Raw genomic sequence first — 15,576 nt, forward strand, 5'->3', positions numbered from 1 at the left:
TAGTGCCAATTCTTCTAGGATGTGTTTGGGGTTCAAAGCATTTTGAAAACATTTGGTAGACATGTGCAAACATACCAAATGTGTAATTGTCCCTGAAAGCAGGCATCTAATTGACTATTTAGTGACAACATAACATGGGCCTCATTTCTCAAGAAACAGTAGGTGGTCAAAATTTTAGGAGAATATACTCCACAGAAACTCATGTAGCATAGTTCAGTGATATGCCTATGAATCTTGAATATTAATTTTTCTTTCCTCATGAAAAATGCATCTATCCATATACTTATAAATATTTTTTCCTTTTTAAGAAAAATACTTAGTCAACTTGTAAAAGAATAAAGAATTCTATACAAAAGTTTTAAAAATTGCTTTTAGAACAACTTGTCAGTTGGAAAAAAATTCATAATTTTTCACAAATACATTTTCTTTGTATTTAAAGCAAAATATTTAACAAACTATGCCACATATGAAAAATGTGTATGAAGAGGTTGGGTTAGTCTCAAAGAAATCTGATGGTAAATCATGCCTATCAGAGGTAGATTCCAATATCAGAAAAAACTGTTTTCTAGGCTTTTTGTGCTTCTATTTCACAGACATCCCACCTGAGTTCTAAATTTATTTCTCAAAGAAGCCAAGCTCCTGAGAGAGAAATGATACTGTGAGGTAAGAGTTCAGAAGGAAACACACACAGTGTTACACCCTCACAAATCACACTGGCTGTCATCCCACCACCATGTAGTCTACTAGGATTTCAGGTGGGATGAGTAAAAATGTAGAATTAAAGTGATTCTTTCAAGATCATAATGATTAATTAATAATTCCTAAAATAGAATTTTAAAATTCATCTTTTATGGGCCTGTATTTTTTGCCTACTTTGGTATTACAGATATCCGCTTATACCCCTCTTGCATTTCACCAAAAACACTTTGATTTTGTACTGTGGCAGACAATCTAAGGAAATAAATTTTATCTCTTCTACCTGTTTTTTCCTTGCTCTATTTCAAGGCAGTATTCACGCTTTGAAATTCCTTGCCACATGGATGTTAGTCTGGCAGAAAACATAAGCAATCTTAAATCCAAAGCTTTTTTTGGCTTTATATAAAAATCTCAGTCCTTTAGAAGAAATGGAATTCCAAAGTTGGTGAGAAGGGGAGTGGTTCTGAATGCAGGGAAAGAGTTGAGTCAGAATGGGAAATGGAGGAAGGACCTCAAGCCCCGCAGTCTGGCAGTTCCAGGGAGAGTGACCAGGCCTTAGAAAGGAATAGTTCTGTGGTTCCCAGCCTTACCCAAATCCCCATCCCTAAGTGAGACCCAGAGGCTGTGTCGCTAGACATAAAGAGACCATAATAGATATATTCAGTAGTAGAGCAAAAAATTAAAGGATCTTAGAAGGATCTTTCTGCTGTTTTATTCTTTTCTTTGCCTTCTCAGTGCCTTATCTGGGAGCGTGTGTCTATATGTGTGGGTGTATGCACCTTATGTGTGTGTGTGCATGGTGGTGGGATTTAGAGGATGGGGCCAAGCATGAGTAGGAATTCCAATGGAGTGAGTCACAAAGTTGAACTAAGTTTATTTAAAGAAATAAAGACATATAGTCTTTCCATATCAAATTGTATGGACTAAATTGATCTTGGCCATAGTTGACCATTAACGATTATACATAAAGAACCAAACTTCCTGGTTTGAATATAAATGGAAACCATTGATTTTTCTAGGAAGTTGAATACATTATGCTTATCATGTATACCTTCCAAAAAGTTACCTCATGTCAAATTGTGCACAAAATAGATCTGTTTCCTAACTTGCCGAATGAAGTTGTTTATGGTTTTGAAACCTTTCCCCTTGGAAAGGTGCAGTGGATGTTACTCTGCTAAATCTCACAATGCACTGATTCATTCCACAGATGTTTACAGCCAGTGTTTACATGTGTTTACCAGTGTTTACATGTCTTCCATCTACCAAGCACTGACCTTGGCTTTGGAATATGACACTAAATGGCATACAGTCCAGCTCCCAAGGCACTCAGAAGCCTGGGACAGGGAATCTACCTCACTCTCAAATTTCTTATCCTATGGAGGAATCCTTGTATTTAACAGAGACCAGCCAACGAACAGTGCCCCATACTGGAATGTCAGAATGGGAAGGAGAGAGAAGATCACAAGTGTCTTGTGTTGTGAACCTCAAACCCTGAAATCTGGGATCACCAGGGAAGAGTCCTCAGAAAGAATGGCTCTGTGGTTCCCAAACTCTCTCAAATCCCTATTCCCTAAGTGTAACCAAGTGAGCCAAGGAAATGGTCATCCCTCTCACTTCACCTGGAGATAAATTTGTGCCTGGGGCAGATACTGCTTCCTGTCCCCATCATGATGTCAAAATGCAAATGGCAGGTATGATGAAGATGAGCATATGATAGAAATAAGACTGTATTTCACAAAAATATAATAAAATCTTTATATTTCAAAATAAGCTTACAGATCTCCACCTAATATGACTTCAAGTAAATTTACATTATGTGGACCTACCATTTCCTTATTTACTATTTCCTAATATACTATTTGCTATACTGCTCTATGGCTTTGTCAAATGTCTCTTCAATCTCTTAGATGGGATTATTGCCATCTACAAATAACTACTGCTTTTTTAAAAAAGTCGTTCAACAAATTTATGAAACTACCAGGAACTGGATCAGGTGGTGGGGATTAAGGATGAAGGCCACTCTCTCTGCTTATCTTAAACTCGATAGCTTTTCTTGATTATATCAACGTTTTTTCAACTCCTTTCATTTAAAGAATACATGTTTTTTTGAAAAAGCATTTAGTTATGATTCAGAAATATAGCAATATAATGAGATAAAGCTTATATATGTACATATATATACATATATATATATATATTTTTTTTTGAGACAGAGTCTCACTCTGTCGCCCAGCCTGGAGTGCAACGGCACGATCTGGGCTCACTGCAAACTCCACCTCCTGGGTTCAAGCGATTCCCCTGCCTCAGCTTCCTGAATAGCTGGGATTAGAAGTACGCGCCATCACAGCCAGCTAATTTTTGTATTTTTCCTGGAGATGGGGTTTCACCATATTGGCCAGGATGGTCTCAGTCTCTTGACCTCGTGATCCACCTGCCTTAGTCTCCCAAACTGCCGGGATTACAGGCGTGAGCCACTGCACCTGGCCACTTACAGATATTTTTTAGGAGGTACCCTAAGCCAGACTTTTGCCCTGAAGACTTTTCTACTCTGCGGTGTTTATTTTTCTGTTTTGAGATGTCTGCAGCAGAAAGAATAATGCAAAATTTCAATATCAGTGTTATTCTAAAAACAATCATATGAAAAATTCAGATTCCTTCAATGATGACTACCTTGAAAAATAAAAAATTCAGTCATGCAGTTGGTTTTTTTAGTCTTGAGAATATCAAATGGTGTGTGACTGACTTTCACTAAATTGACTAGTCACTGTTGAATGACATGCCCCTTAGCTAGGACAGCCTGGAAAATTGTTTTCAAAGCTTTTGGGACTCTTTCACTCCAAAGTTTAGCACAGATTCAAGAATATCTACTTAGCTACCAGGCATCTTCTAGGGTATAGACATTTCTGTACAAAGGACTGATCACCCTCTTCACTGAGCCCTCTCCAGAGTGGGACTTCAGTTGCTTATTGTAAGAAAACTAGTCTTTTAGGTCACTTTTCATTTCCTTATAATTCATGGGTTTTCCCACTTCAGTCCCTGTCAGAGGTCAGAATGTTTTCCCTCCATTCTTTAGCATCTTCATTTGCCTACAGTTATTGTTCAAAGGTAAGTTGGAAGCTGTCCATAGGAAGAAATGTATGCTGTAGTACATGACACTATAGTCATGTACCTCATATGGTTACTGTAGCTCACAGAGCATCAGTCTTAGTAGGTGATCAATAACTGGTTGTGGAATAAATAAATAAAGCAATGATTGAATGACAATATAACTGAAGAATCAATGGGCAATGTGTATAGGAGTTACTAAGTGTATTCGTCCGTTCTCATATTGCTATAAAGATACTACCTGACACTGGGTAATTTTTAAACAAAAGAAGTTTAATTGACTCCCAGTTCCACATGGCTAGGAGGCTTCAGGAAACTTGCAATTATGGAGGAAGGTGAAGGGGAAGCAAGGCACATCTTCACAAGGTGGCAGGAGAGAGAAAGAAGGGAAAGTGCCACACTTTAAAACCATCAGATCTCTTGAGAACTCCCTCACTATTATGAGAACAGCATGGGGAAACTGCCCCCATAATCCAATCTCCTCCCACTAAGTCCCTCCCACAATAGGTGGGGATTACATTTCGAGATGAGATTTGGGTGGGGATACAGAGCCAAACCATATCACTAAGTAATCCGATACCATAAGAATTACTTCAATATTTTTTACCACATTACGTTTTTTTCAAGTAAGAAATGTTTTCAATTCTGACGTTAGCCAACTTAGGATGTCGTATTGTTTTCCCCAGTGACCAAGCAGAAAACAAAATGCTCAAAAAGGATCAGAGAAGAGAGTTCAACAAAATCTTCAAAAAAGGATTGTTTGCAATCGTGGGTGGGATTAAGTGCAGTATTACATCAAAGAATAGTGCAGTACTTTGGAATCAGCAAAAGCTGGAGTGCTGAGGGTCAGCGGGAGGAGGAAGCAGTTAGTGACTGGAACATAGAGTAGCTGCATGAAGAGGGCCATCCAATAAGAAGAGTGTCCTTGGGTGGAAGGCCAGAGCCAGCTTGTGATGACTTGCCAGGAAGGTTGCTGTTGGAATAAAAGTGCTTACAACATTCTGCACTAAACTTTTAATTTCCTGGCAAGTGTCTTCCATTTGCCAAACTGAAAGCTGGAGGGCAAGGAAGCTTGTTGGTACAGTCCCTACAAGTTAAAGTCTTGGATTTCAAAGGAGGGTAGTGAAGGTTGGAAAGCGAATCTGGTGGGGCGGTGGGGTGGGGCAAACCTCAAATATCCAGGTGCCTTCTCTATTAGCTGAGGTGGTTAACTGGTGGTCTTCAAAGTATTGACAGTTTCCTTCTAATCTTTATTTGTGCAGGATAATACCTCTTTCAGAGGTAGGGAAAGCATGATGGAAAGCATAAGTTTCAACCATGAAATTCCATGCCTCCTCCCTCACAAAAGGTATTGTGACAGAAAAGAGATGTAGAACTTCAATTCACTTTGTTAAGTACCACGTGCTTACTGATTGTGCCACTGGAACCACAGCACTCAATTTATTTTAGATTCCTAGTTAGCATAATTTGCAGACAATCAAAGCTAGACAGTAGCCATGTCTCTCAAAATTGTTTGATAAGAAGTCTAAAAATTGTCCATATGTGTATTAGGCTGCTCTTGCATTGCTAAAACAGCACTTATGAATATCCCACACATGGATATCCCAAGTTTTAACTTCAGAGGCTGAATATGTCTGATCGTATTGCAGAACACAATAAATCATCTTGTCTCAGAGAAAATCCTATAATTAGGTAATTGGCATTGATATGGTTGACCTAAAAGGGAATTGTGGAGTAGAGATTTACTTGCAATTTCTTTAAAATACCTGAGTCTGGGTAATTTATAAAGAAAGAAGGTTTAATTATCTTAGGGTTCTGCAGGTTGTACAGGAGGCATGATACTGGCATCTGCTTGGCTTCTGGGGAGGCCTCAGGGAGCTTTTACTCATGGTGGAAGTCAAAATGGGAGCTTGCACAACACATAGCAAAAGCAGGAGCAAGAAAGAGTGTGGTGGAGGGAGGTGCCACAGACTTTTAAACGACAAGATCCCAGAAAAACTTATTCACTATGGCGAGGACAGCATCAAGGGGATGGTGCTAAGCCATTCATGAGAAATCTGCCTCCATGATCCAGAGAAATCTGGATCCATGATCCAATCACCTCCCACTAGGCCCCACCTCCAACACTGGGGATTACAAATTGGCATGAGATTTAGAGGGGACATATATCCAAACTATATTAATACAATTTTTTGCCATGTATATTTAGAAAGAAAAATGTCTTCAATTTCTGTGTTTTGAAAAAATGCATTAGGTTCCCTAAAAGTGCAGCCTGATACATAGATTTTTACGTACATCTCTAAGGACAAGAAGCAAGCAGGATGACACAGGGGAACAAACTAAGGAAAGGTGTGGTTACAGCTGACCTGTGGCCTCAGCCTGATGCCATAGGGAACTCTGGAGTGTGAGTGGTGCAAAAAATTATCCTGCAAGGAGGCTGGCCACATAATCAGTCCTTAGCTGCAGCTATTCCAACCATGGTGGAAGCTTGGGCCTCAGCTATGTCCAGGAAAAGGGGCTCTACTTGGCCAAGGCCAATTATGCAGAAGACAGTTTATCCATGAGCCACCGAAAACCCACACTTATGACAGCTTGGAGATGGGTGCACAGATGCACTAAAGGAGATCTGGGCGGGGCACAACATCTACTAGATATATGTAAGTTTGTAGGCAGAATCCTTCTCACCCGTGAATATCACCAGGTTTTAACTTCAGAGGCTGAATATGTCTGATCATGTTGCAGAACACAGTAAATCACCTTGTCTCAGAGAAAATCCTATACAGCAATTAGGTAATTGGCATTGATAAGGTTGACCTGAAAGGAAATTGTGAAGTAGAGGTCTTGCAATACAACAGTCTTTTGAAGCCTCCCATTAAAAGCCCCCTACCATCCGTCATATTTTTCCCCCTCCTCATGGCTTACTCTACTTCCTTTTTATGCCTTTCCACTCATTCAGAGGTTGTTCTGAGACCCAGTCCTACCTGGCTTTACTATCACAAGGGTACTGATTGATATGGTTTGGATTTGTGTCCCTGCCCAAATCTCATGCTGAATTGTAATCCCCAGTGTTGGAGGAGGGGCCTGGTGAGAGGTGATTGGATCATGGGGGTGGACTTCTCCCTTGCTACTCTCGTGATAGTGAGTGAGTTATCATGAGATCTGGTTGTTTAAAAGTGTGTAGCACCTCCCCCCACCCCCGCTTCCTCCTGCTCCAGCCATGTAAGATGTGACTTCTTCCTCTTCACCTTCCACCATGATTGAAAGTTTCTTAAGGACTTCCCCGCCATGTTTTCTATATAACCTGCAGAACTGTGGGCCAGTTAAACCTCTTTTGTTCATAAATTACCCGGTCTCAGGTAGTTCTTTACAGCAATGCGAGAAGGAACCAATACACTGATACTAAGATGTTAGCTGAGATGGTAACGATAAGATTTAATCAGGAGGATGTTAAAATGTTTACGACATATATACTAACCAATCAGTAGTAGCCAATCAGACCATTCTATGGTTAGAGTTTCCTTACTGAGCCACATATTAACCATTCTTTCATTGCCAAGTCATTAAGAGATAGAGTCACTGGAGGAGGTACTGAGACAGCCCAGGTAGAGTGGAAGGGCACTGGGTTTGGGGAGGCTTACGGCATAAGCTGATTAACCTGCTGGAAAGTATTTCATTATGGCTATACCAGTACCTACTGACTAAATATCAGCCCAGAAGAGTTGCTTCTGATATAATATGTTTTTATTGTTATTGTTGTTGCTTTAAGTAAGTCCTAAGTAACTGTGACTTTGAATCTTGGCAGTTCCTGGAATCACAGAAGTCAGAAACTCATAAGACCAGTCTCAGATACAATTATAATCATAGCTGTAACTTAACACTAAATCAAGATTATCATGAAGCTTTTGCATCTAGTTTAAAACAGTAAATTAAATAGGAACATAGAAACATACTTAGTGTTGGAGGTCATTATTTTTTAAAATTGTATTTTTTCTTCAACCTTTAAGTTCCAGGGTACATGTGCAGGATGTGCAGGTTTGTTACATAGACGAATGTGTGCCATGGTGATTTGTTGTACAGATCAACCCATCACCTAGGTATTAAGCCCAGCATCAATTAGCTATTCTTCCTGACGCTCTCCCTTCCCCTGTTCCCCCTCACAGGCTCCAGTGTGTGTTGTTTCCCTCTATGTGTTCATGTGTTCTCATTGTTCAGCTCTCACTTATGAGTGATAATATGCAGGGTTTGGTTTTCTTTTCCTGTGTTAGTTAGCTGAGGGTAATGGCTTCCAAGTCCATCCATGTCTCTACAAAGGACATGATCTCATTCTTTTTTATGCTGCATAGTATTCCATGGTGTATGTGTACCATATTTTCTTTATCCAGTCTATCATTGATGGGCATTTGTGTTGATTCTATGTCTTTGCTATTGTGAATAGTGCTGCAGTGAACATGTGAGTGCATGTATCTTTAAAATAGAATGACTTATATTCCTTTGGGTATATACCTGGGAATGGGATTGCTGGGTCAAATGGTATTTCTTCCTCTAGGTCTTTGAGGAATTGCTATACTGTCTTCCACAATGGTTGAACTCATTTATATTGCCATCAACAATGTAAAGGCATTTCTTTTTCTTCACAACATCAGCAGCATCAGTTTTTTTTTTACATTTTAATAATTGCCATTCTGACTGGCATGAGATGGTATCTCATTGTGGTTTTGATTTACACTTCTCTAATGATCAGTAATGTTGCGCTTTTTTGAATATGTTTGTTGGCTGTATGAATGTCTTCTTTTGAGAAGTGTTGTGTTCATGTCCTTTGCCCACTTTTTAATGTGGTTATTTGTTTTTTTTTTTTTTGTAAACTTGTTTAAGTTCCTTGTAGACTCTGGATATTAGGCCTTTGTCAGATGGATAGATTGCAAAAGTTTTCTCCCATTCTGTAGGTCGTCTGTTGACTCTGATGATAGTTTCATTGGCTGTGCAGAAGCTCTTTAGTTTATATACTTGCATTTTGATAGAAAGGTAGATATAAGCTTTCTAACAAGCTGTAACCTTGAAGAAAATGGACGGTAGGCAACCTTAGTTGGTATGTAAGTAGTCAATGCTTTTTCTGATCATAACTTTCATGCACAGTAATTTAATGGACAGTACTGCTAATTTATTTTTTTCTAGCATCATTTGTACAAAGTCTCCTAAAATTCATCACAGTTGAGAACAGTCTAGACCGTTATTATGATACAATCAAAAGGAAAGCTGGCAAATAAAAAAAGGAAAGTGAATAGAAGAGCTGATTAAAATAACAGTATAGTTTATAGGAGGCTTCTCCTAAATTTGTGTTTTCCAAATTTCAATTTTTGGAAGACTCAAATCACATTAAAATATTTTACTACTACGAGTCAACTTTCTTTTATAGGTCTAAAGAGGAAAGAGGGAGGGGTTGCATTTACTTCTCCATATAAAGATTTCAGCAATCTAATTAAATAAATATTATGGCAGTGCATTTGAATAGCTTTCTCATCAGTGAGGAAAGAAAATGCTCTATTTCCCTGAAGTCAGGCATTTATGTCACAGTTGAAGAAGGGCAAGTCAACCATCACAGAATGAATAGTTTTGTCAAGTCGATATCTGATTTGATGGAGTCGAGTTTTCTTAATGGGAACTAAAACTGTGAAATGCACATTAATCCACTCTCTGCACACCATCTTTCCCTTTAAGGTTCCAGAAGAACTCCTATTTCCGTTTTAAAGCCATCTGCTAATGCTTTTTGCCAGTGAGTATGTGGATAGATAATTTCTCAGGGTGCAATTAGAGGAACATGAAGAAACTACTTCATGCTATAAAGGGAGCTGAAAAAGCTAAAGCATAAATGGCAACATCTGCATGAGGTATGGTGCTAGGGAGGAGACAGAAGCATGCAAATCAGTCGCGCACTCTCAACAGAATTCCAAGGTCCAAAAAACAATCTGGGAAGATGTTTACAGAACACAAACTCATCCACGTCAAAGGAGTAGAAAAGATGAATAATTGGTCAGGCGCATTCCTGTGGCAAGGAAAGGCAAAAGCAACGCAATCAATTCTGAAAAACAAAACCAAACCAACCGAGGATAAATGAAAAGACTAGTTGAAATGTTCTCATCTTGGATTTGAAATGACTCAATTCATTAACATGTAATTTCATTAAGTCCCAAATCAAGGAGATTGTCTTTTCTTCATTAGGATCATGGTTTCGTTCCTTTTAGTCTCCATGTCACGTCACCCTCTTGTAAGACCTTGGCAAGTGAGTGTTGCAGCAATTTTTTTCCGGAAGGTGGGCTCCACTCCTTCATATGGGAAAGTCACAAGTTTGGCTAGCCATGATGAGATTTAATTTCACTAAAAGCTTATAGCTGAGGTTGTGTTCTCATATTCAATACAAAGGCTGCCTTCTTGACAATTAATGTAACTCTTACATCCTCTTTAATTTGGCTGTAAAATATCTCTTTCAATTACTATAATTCTCTGACTGATAACTTCTAACTTCTGGATGGACTGCTTGAAGCATTTTTCACTACTTCAGAATAATGTTGGGAAAGTTCCTCATTAAGTCTTCGTTTTAGTTGAAAATCCTGAATAATGCACCCTTGCTCTTATCTTACATATTTTTGTCATTCTGACCTCAGTGCACTGCAATCTTTGGATTTCAAGTCCCAAGCTAAGAATTAAGCCAGAGGCAGGAGCATCTGCTCATGTTATTTTTGTATCTATGGCAGCCTCTCCTCCTCCTCCTCACACCTACCTACTTTTCCACCTCTTGAAAGGCCCAATTCAACACCCATTTCCCCCTTAAAGCCTTTCCTAATCACACGAGTATTTATTAGCTGCACTGAGCTGCTCATAGCTGCACTTGTGAGCCTTCTCACCTACTTCATGGCTGGAGTTCTCACTCTAGCCTGATCGGCATCACTGGGAAGGCTTGTAAACCACAGATGGCTGGGCATCATCCCCAGGGTTTCTGACTTAGTAGGTGAGGGATGAAGACCAAGAATCTGCATTTCTAAGAAGTCCACAGGTGATGCAGATGATGCTTGTCTGCGGCCATACTTTGATGATCTCTGCTGTAGTGAATGCTTGCTATATTCTTACTCATCCATTAAGACTCCCCTCTGTATCATCTTTCCCTGTCAGAATTAGGCCTCTCTCAACCTATACCTCTTAACTCACAAATTATCCTACCTCAATGAAGGCAGGCTAGCAAGCTCAGAGAGCTAATGCAGCTAGGAAGTTTGCAGATGTATGCATTTGGTGAGACATCAGACATCAAAAATGATCCATGATTTTCCCAATGGATCATAAACATGCTCACAGAGTAGACACCCTGGTGAGACAGGGCTACACGGTGACCAGGCTTGGGACAAGACAGAGATAAGTCCACACTGCTAACAGAAAAAAGGCTAAAGATCCCTCCTTCTGTCTGCTCCTTTGCCCGTGACAACTCAAACCTCAATTTCACCTTCCTGCCTGCCTCCTAGATAAAAATTAGTAAGCTAATCAGTCACAAAAAGAAACCCCGCCCTTTGATGGCCTCCAATCCAGGCCTGTTTCCAGCTTTCTTAAACCCTCCTACACAGATGCATATCCTTGTAGGAAGCTCCTCCCGACTTCCTTGAGAGGACCTGTAGTTCCTCTGCTGTGTGTTTCTCCTGGGCTGCAGCAGGTTCAAGAACATAAACTCTTTTACCCCAAGCTCTGTTCCTGCTGCTCTCTGCTCACTGGGCTGTGCAGACAGGCAGTAGGGATGATGTTCCCCTCCTGAAGGAATTCAAAGTAAACACAAATTTAACATTGGGCAGGACAGGCCACAGGGACTATGAGCATGTTGGGTAGGCAGAACATTGCCAGCTTGTAGGCCTTGCTGAAAGGCTTAAGACCCCAAGGCCTTACCGAAAGACCCCTACCCTAAAATCTCTGACTTCTCCAACTCTCATCAGTTTTTCTGTCTCTTCTCTGACACACTGAGAGTTGGGTATAAAGAAAGCAGCAAACATATGCATTGTTCCTTAAGATGTACAATGCATGTTTACAACCCTTGCCTCGTTTAATTTTCATATCTGTAAGCTAGGTATAGTAGATCCATTTTAAAGATGAGGGAACTGATCCTCAGAGACGTAGGTGTCTTGAACAACCTCACATCAATAAAGTGACCAACTTCACACAGTAATTAAGTAAAAAAATCAGGGTCTGAACTGAGTTTCCTGTGCTCTTTTTGCTAGACCATGATACCTAAACCTCCTGGGAGCATGCAATTGAGCAAAAAGATGCTCTCCTATGCTCTCGGGTGTTTTATTTTCCTTCCCATCTAGACAATACCATCCTTAGTTAGAGACCACGTTAAGTATTTCTCTGGCATTGTGCCTAGCTGGATCTAGTGGAATGCTGAGCACATAGCAGGCCCTCAGCAAGGAGTCACTGACTGATTGAAACTCATAAACCTTTCTCACAAGGAGACAGAGGGGAGAGGCTGTTTTAAAACAGAGGAAATTTTCTATCTTTGTTCCAGCATTGTAATACTGGAGGCTGTTGTTACTTTAATTCTTCAGGGTGCTCGGTATCAAAGCATTTTTCACACTTAGAAATGTTTATTTTCCTGTTATGGTTTCTGCATTGAAAAAGGTTGGGAGGTTCAAACTTCAATTCTACGTACGTTTTTCTGAAGTTTCATGAATATTTAGAAAATGCATGTAGAACATGTGGCAGACACTGTGCTGTGTGGTCCATATCCCCCTTTAAGGAAAGACTTGTTGTCCCAGCTGTTGAGAGTGTTGTTGGCACCAGCCTTCAGCCATCAGCTTCTCAGGGACTGCCTGAGCTACAGTGAGCTGCCTTGCCCAAGGGTGCACCCATTTCTGGAGTGGTCCAGATCCAGGGACTGCTCAGTGAAGGTATAAAATCCTGGCCATCCTGGCCCAACTCAGGACAACACTGAAGGGGCAGGACTTCAGAGCTGGCCCTGGAGTTGGTTGAAGCTGTCGTTGAGTCAGCATCATGACTCAGCATTTTTCTGCTAAATCCTGCTCCCTTTTTCTCCCCCACTTAGGTGTTGAAACCAAGGGCTCTTCTCAGCAGAGTGTCTGCATGCCACACTCTGCTTTAGAGTCTGTTCCCTGGGGAACACAACCAGAGACTGAAATAATTGGTGGGCAGTGGGGAGCACAAAGGGCTGTTTTTGTTCATGTGAAGACGATGAGCATGCTATGAACCCCGAAGAGCTGTTGTATAAGCAAGTAGAATGTGTTTGGCTGTGGTGTGTTAAAGCTGACTGTGTTACACAGAGAGTGGGTGGGTGTGTCTGTGGCTTTGCTTGGCATTATTCATGCCTCTGTGCCCTTAGGGTGATAAACGGGTGGCTGCACAGGCTGGAGAAGGGCTCCTGAAGGACCCTCAGGCATTCTCAGCATTTGGCCAGCGGCTGAATGTCTTTCCACGCCTTCTTCCCTTACAGCTAAGTAGACAGCTTGCTTGCTTTTGTAATATTTGTGTAATCTTGATCATTTGCAATACGATGAATAGGGCAGGTGTGCAACCTTACAGCTCTCATAGTTTCTCCTAACATTGCTGGAAATCTCTGAACTTCTGATTGTGTTCATGACAAGACATTTTCTTTCATTTTCACCTAAGTTCAAGCCTGGTTTATAAGGATTTTAGGTGGTCATTGGTTAACCCTGGGGATCCTTTATTCTTCCCTGGAACTAAGGTAGAGACCTTCCTCTAATTAGCATAGTTTTGGCTGTGATGTCCACAGGGGTAAGCAGGTACTCCATTTGCTGCTTTGAGTGTCCTGTCACTTAGATAAATTTCAGGGCAATTCTTGGCCCCAGGCCTCCCCCTGGAGTTTTCTCAGCAAGACTAATTTGATATATTACCTCCACAAATCCTATCAGCCCTACCTGGTTTAGGGCTGAGGGAGAAGACAGTTTATAGGGGCAATAACAACAGAAATGTCCTCTCTGAGACAGGCAAATAATTTCCTCTCTGCTTCAGTCCAGTACTATTTCCCTTAATCTTTTTAATGCCTGGGAAGCTGTTGCTTCCTTCCTCTGTCCTCAGAGCCACTTTTCCCTCCTCAAGGTTAATACCCTGAAAAGCGAGCAAGCCTATTGTTTCTGCTTCTCTGGGCAGGCAGCACATTTTCTATAGTTTCATCTGTCTCTATATTAAAATGGCTTAAGGCTGAAACAAATGACTCATATTCACTGGTGGTCCAGGTTAAGTGAAGGCCCTAGGTTATCTCATCAAAGGGTTCGTTTTTTGTTTTTTAATTTTATTACTATTATACTTTAAGTTTTAGGGTACATGTGCACAACATGCAGGTTTGTTACATATGTATACATGCACACACATGTTTATTGCGGCACTATTCACAATAGCAAAGACCTGGAACCAACACAAATGTCCAACAATGATAGACTGGATTAAGAAAATGTGGCACATATACACCATGGAATACTATGCAGCCATAAAAAGTGATGAGTTCATGTCCTTTGTAGGGACATGGATGAAGCTGGAAACCATCATTCTCAGCAAACTATTGCAGTGACAAAAAACCAAACAAACGGTTCTTTAAGACAGAATCAAGCTGCTTATCCAAGCCTTACTGGCTTCTCTGCTCCCTGGGCAGGGATGCTAATTACCACTGGCCTACTCATCTGATTTGTGTCCTGGAACAGCCCAGTCCTCAGTATCTGTTGGTACCTGACTCAGCTGGGTTTCTGCTGGATTCTCCCTTCTCCCACAGGCCTGCAGGCTTCATATCTTACCCTTCTTCCTACACTGAGTAGCTTGTCTTTCCACCTTCCCTTCCCTGCCATGAAAGAGACTTCACCTGAATTTCTGGACCTCATAGCAGTCAGTGGATGTCTTCTCTTCCCTAGTACTGCATCATCTACAGGAAGGAGGTGCTAGATCTGGACAGGGCAAGCCACTTCCTGAACCTTGGGAGACTTAAATGAAACCTATTTTGGCCAGGCATGGTTGCTCATGCCAGTAATCCCAGCACTTTGGGAGGCCGAGGCAGGCAGATCACTTGAGGTCAGGAGTTTGAGACCAGCCTGGCCAACATGGCAAAAATCCATCTCTACTAAAAGTACAAAAATTAGCCAGGCATAGTGGCGGAGACCTGTAATCCTAGCTACTCAGGAGGCTGAGGCAGGAGAATCACTCAAACACGGGAGGCAGGGGTTGCCGTGAGCTGAGATCGCGCCACTGCATTCCAGCCTGGGGGACAAGAGCAAGACTCCTTCTCAAAAACAAAAACAAAAACAAAAATTAGCTGGTCGTGGTTGTGGGTGCCTGTAGTCCCAGCTATTCAGGAGGCTGAGGCAGGAGAATCACTGGAACGCAGAAGGCGGAAGTTGCAGCGAGCCAAGATGGTGCCACTGCACTCTAGCCTAGGTGACAGAGCGAGATCTTGTCTCAGAAAAAAAGAAAAAAAATTCTGTTTCATTTCACTGTGTAATCAGTGCTTCCATTCTCATACTGTAAGAAACCTCCTTTTCGGCTTAGAACAGTTTTTGAATTTAATATAGAACATTCACCATTCTGCCCTACCTGTCCAACCAGCCTTATGGGTTTTTTGTTTGTTTATTTTTGGATGAAGACATGTTTGTGTTCTGCTGCCAGTACTTACACTGAAAAAGGACCAGGACACCCTCAATTACTTACCCTCTGCCTGTAACCAATCCCTCCAGGATTCTACTAATTTTTTTTCCAGAGTTATTTTTGGTGAATGTATAATGAATG

This window comes from Pongo pygmaeus, chromosome 22 (assembly GCF_028885625.2).
Source record: "Pongo pygmaeus isolate AG05252 chromosome 22, NHGRI_mPonPyg2-v2.0_pri, whole genome shotgun sequence".
In the NCBI taxonomy this organism is placed as follows: Eukaryota; Metazoa; Chordata; class Mammalia; order Primates; family Hominidae; genus Pongo; species Pongo pygmaeus.